This window comes from Mycetomoellerius zeteki, unplaced genomic scaffold, assembly GCF_001594055.1.
Source record: "Mycetomoellerius zeteki isolate Tzet28-1 unplaced genomic scaffold, Tzet1.0 scaffold30, whole genome shotgun sequence".
In the NCBI taxonomy this organism is placed as follows: Eukaryota; Metazoa; Arthropoda; class Insecta; order Hymenoptera; family Formicidae; genus Mycetomoellerius; species Mycetomoellerius zeteki.
In genome coordinates this window covers 60,629-66,187 of record NW_017257283.1, presented here as the reverse complement: position 1 = coordinate 66,187, position 5,559 = coordinate 60,629, and positions in this window count along the sequence as shown.

Sequence of the window (5,559 nt, the reverse complement as noted above, 5' to 3'; positions counted from 1 at the left end):
CTCAAAATATAAATAGTGCCCCTCGTATCACATAATTACATTGAGTTTATCTTAGAGGGTTTACCTTCCCGAGGATTTTCCCAACTCTGAATTTAATTGAGATTTTGCCTAAAATGTAAGTAGTACCGTTAAGATAAAATAAGTCTTCTTGTCATTATACAAAGCATTTTAATGTATTTTTACCATATCGTTTTCCTGGGCGAGCATTCTGTAATCACAACTTTCTTGATTTGTTCAACTGTAATATTGGTATATATCATAGCAAATTGTTTCCAAAGAATCGTTTAAAAACGATCTTTAAAGATAAGCACTGTAGTACCTGTAGTGACAGTGTGATAATATTAAATAACATTATTACTTCTGCCGAGAAGATAACATTTTTCGCAATAAGTTCTTTACAGGTTTTAAGATGCTTCTAATTAAATTTAAGAGGATTATTAATATTTCAGATTGATTGTGTTGAAAGTCTAAAAGTAATCGGTCCGCAATCATATTTCTGAAATAAATTTATTTAAGCAATACATTTGTATGTACTAGTTTAACATCTAATTTTGACCGAAAATGACACTTCTCTCGTACTTAGGTAAAAAAAAAAATAAATTAGATTCTTGAGAAAATATCAAATAAAGAATTGTACTAATAAAAATCAGCGCTACACACGATGTACAATTTTTTGTAGAAAAAAATAAATAACGAGGGACATATTAGGGACATATCTTTGAGAAAATTTATTTTACAATTAGAAAATTTAAAAAAATTGAAAATTTACTGTAGAGAAAACTTAAAAAATATGAAAGGTAAATTTTAAACTTTGATTCAAAGTAATATTTTAAAACTTATTTATAAGAAAAACTAAACGAAATTAAAAATTGTGAAGAATAAATATTAACAATTTAAAAATTTTTTTTTAAAGAAATTCGATATTTAAAGTTTTTCTTTAAAATAATAATTGCGAAGTCATAAATTTGTTTAAATTTCAAAGCAAGTTCCCTTTATTTATAAAGAAATTTGAAAAATTATTTTATAAGGACACGAATGACAAATCTTATAACACTAGGCTTTTTATTCCGTCATATGGATCTTACTTATGAGAAAATGTAATACCGCCGCGCCGCGTCTATCGAGCGATGTCGCGTACTGTTTCCAGGTGAATGTTTAGCCAACTTAGCCTTACTTTAAAACTTAAGAATACTTTAAAACAATCTAGATGCAATGAAAATAAAAATCCATCAGTTTTTCTAAGTTTATTTTAAAGTTAACTTTGAAATACTTTAAAGTTCTTAGGTTACTTTAGATCAATCTTTTACACATTTTAAATTACCTTAAAATTTTTAAGTAAACTCTTAATTACATTTACAAACGTTAACTTTATTTAAAATAAATTTTTTCAAGAGATAAAACATACGATAATTTACATTAATTTTATTAGGTAATGCAAATTCAAAAGAATGCTTAAGAGAGTCCATCCATCCATAAGGCAGTCAATCATCCGTTGGAGAGTAATCTCAAATTAGTTAAAAGGATGGATGGTACAAAGTGTATGCTGATATGACTAGGAATGAGCGATATTTTGTTTGAGAACACCATGAAATTTATTGCCAAATATCTTATGATCATTAATGTGTCATATTATATTTTGAAACGTGATGCCAAAAAATCAATAATAATATTAGTAATAAATAATATTTTAGCAATAAAACTGGATTAATTACTGTTCCTAGTTTTTTACACCAGTATATGTATAATTATGTATAATTACGTGTAAGTATATATAATTATGTATAATTATGGATGGTATTTTATGTATAATAGTTTTGTATAATTATAATACATTCGTTATATAACCGTTTAACTGTAATTATGTATGAAACATTTTTTATCGGACTATTAGTCGGTGTGTGTCATATTTATCTTAAAATTATTGCTTATTTTATTATGCAACATTTTCATATAAAAGTATTCTTAAGTTTATGTTGAACAAAAGATAATAAAAATATGATGCTTATTAGTATAAAATTGAATTGTTAAATTGCTTGTTAATTTAATAAGTGGCCGGCATTACTATTCTGGTTTTGCTCATGAAAGCGTTTTAAGACCGAAAAAGATTTCGGCGTGCAATTTACAGAATCAGATATGTACATAAATTCACACAGTATTTAAGCATTAAGATCCACTTTAATTGAATATGATTTCTCTTTTTTAATAAAAAATATGAATCAAATATGAAGCTGGAATATATGTATATGCTTCATTAGCATTTAAATGTAACATAAATGTAAGGAAATGATAATATAGTTATGTCGTAGCATTATAATATAACATATTACATTTTTGAGTGTGAAACAATAACTTACATATATGTGACAGATAACACTTAAGCATTAACTGTCACTTTTGATTATATATGGAGTTTAACATAACAGGTATATAATTATGTTTGCTGATGGGGAATATATATCCCTATTTATATTAATTATATTATTTATCTCTAATAGTAGATTGAGATAAATAATCTATGTTATCTATGATATTATAATATTCCCAATAAATACAATGTTACATGTAACGTACATGTAACATGCAATGTCAGCTCAACAAGATAACTAATATAACACACTGTGTTATATTACACTGAGAAAAATGTCCAGCTTTTGATCGGGAATAATTCTAGTGCTTTCTCCGATCAATTTCGATCGGATTCAGGATTTCGATCCGATGAAGTGACAAACACCTTTATCCGATGAAATGTAATTTCCGATTATATGTGAACGAAATATGAACCGTCATATGCCTATCCGTTAAAATTTCATCGGATAAACCTACAACTTGATCGGACATTAGACTTGAACGGATAAAAAGAGAGTATTTTATCCGATCAAGTTTGATATCCGATCAATTGGAAGCCGCTAGTCAATCGCAGAATAGTCACATGATTAGCGACTGTTTCCGTAAGTTCTCTAGGTTGACAGTATTATTCTCATGTTGAAGTCAAACGAGCACGTATCTCTAGCGCGAATATCTATTTGATTTTTATTATGTGTCTCTATTTGATTTTTATTACGCATTTATTCTACTTCTTGGCTGCATAAACTGCAATATCATTGAAGCATTGAAAAGAAGTGTGTGACGACGAAATTTCTCAGGATATAAAAACAGTGCTTGAAACTATGAAAGTCGAGGAAAAAATAATTCACATTCTTATAAGTATAAGTAAATCTTTTTCTTGTAAAAAATTACATATTAAATGGTCAATGCTTGTTTATTCGACTGTGTATAATTTGAGATCAAGTATATATTTTTTATTGGATAACGTTAATTGATCAAATTATTTGATTCGAACACATTAGGTACTTACTTGTAAAAATGTGGATTACTTTTTCCTCGACTTCCATAGTGTTTCAAGCTTTTTTTATATCCTGAGAAATTTCGTCATCATCACATCTTCTTTTCGATGCTTCAATGATATTGCAGTTTATGCAGCCAAGAATAAGAACGAATGCGTAATAAAAATCAAATAATATTCGCTAGAGACACGTGCTCGCTTGATTTCAACATAAAAATAATATTCGATCACATTATGTCCGATCAAGTCTCGATCGGAATAGTCCGTTCAAAAGGTAACGAACGGATATTTCTCATCGGACATTTCGATGAATTTATTTCCGATTAATGTGATTAATGTAATCGGATTTTTTGTCCGATCAAAATAATCGGAAATAACCGTTTGTTACTTTTTGAAAGGATAATCCGATCATTATGATCGGAAAAAGCCTGGATATTTTTCTCAGTGTATTATCTTGTTGAGTTGACATTGCATGTTACATTTACCATACAGCATGTTACATGTAACATTGTGTTTACTGGGTTGTTTAAATGTTACAGCAACGATGCTCTTATAAAAGAATATACCCGTAACTAGGCGTTGGGGGTCCGAAATGATACTCAAATTGAGTGTTAACTTCCAAATAAACCTCCAACTTGAGGGTTAACACTCAACTTGAGTGTTATTTTGAACCTTCATTGTTTAATTGCATATATAATATATTTTTATAAGGGTATTGTAGCAACATTTCGCAACGTTTTTGCTATCTTGTAATGAAATATTTCTTCAATGTTTCTACAATCCTTCTGTACTTACTGAATGGGTTTAGCCGCCCCCACTCGCCCAAACATCGTGTGACTAACATCGCGGAATGTGCAATCTTCAAAGAGTACTTATTGCCTTTAGTGTACGGGTAAGTGCGCGCTTGAGGTTTTAGCGGGTGTTTGGCACCAATGGTGGTTCACTATTAAATTCATAATCAAATTCATATCAAATTATACCCAATTTGAGTCATTTTTAATCATTTTTATAGGTCGTCATTGCTCCTATTCAATATGTTGTTAATTCGTCTTAAGCAATAGAGTTAAACAGTCTAATTCAAGAAAATGTATTACATTTGACTCAAATTTAATTTATTATCTATTAAGTGCATTAATATGAATGTTTGCTTTGAAACTAATCACAGAAACTGTTGAGATTGATTTACATTTTGACACACATAAAAGTTAAAAATAATAAAGTGTTATTTAACTCAAAGAATTCAATTATCATTGTTCTTTTGATATCTAGTAATATGGTGAAGATGGCAATTCATTAATTCGTTCATCATTAATCGTTCGTGTATGTTTTACAAAAAAGTCCCGTAATATATAATAGCTTGTGTCTCGCGCTCGTGGAGACGGGTTTCACAATGTTTAAAAATGTATGTGTCACATTTAAAAACAATACCAAATGTATAAAAATTATAAATTGTTCTATTATTATGTCTATCTGCGTAAAATTTGTGCAAATTCTCTTATCTAAAAAGTTATTTAATTTTTTAAATTGGCTGGTAATAGTGATAGGGGAACCTGGGATATAATGAAACCCATGGGGTATAATGGGATGTACTCGATATCTTTTTACAGATATGCTAATATGTAATGAATTGTCAGTCAATAGTTACTGTTAGATGTATCTTATTATATATTGTTATTAATTGTCATATTATTTTTACCTGAAAATTACTAAAAATTGTTTAATGTATTCGCTTTACTGTCCGCGAATGAGTTACAGATTCTTTGGTATATTCGCACAAGGTAAGCAATAAGTTCTATTTTTTATTGTCATAAGTACATTTATCTTATTATATAATCTTTTCTTGTTACTTTAGTAAAATCTATACAAATATATTGATTATCTGTGATATTTTATATTATCTAAAGTAAATTTATGTACTTCGAGGCATAATGGTGCACTGATGTTATTTTATGTTTAAAATGAGTTTATGATTCATGTGCAAGTGTAGATAAAAATGATGAGAATTATTTTATTTGTGTTATCTTCTTAAACATTTTTATTTATGTTTAATATAATAACAGTATACCTTGTATAATGTATCACTCAGCATCACATATAGAATTATTAATAAAAAATTAAAAATTAAAAGTGCAACAATGTATTTTTACTTATATATTCTAAGTCACTTTTAAGCAATGTTCAATATTAATTTTTTAAAAATAGACAAGTTTTCTGTG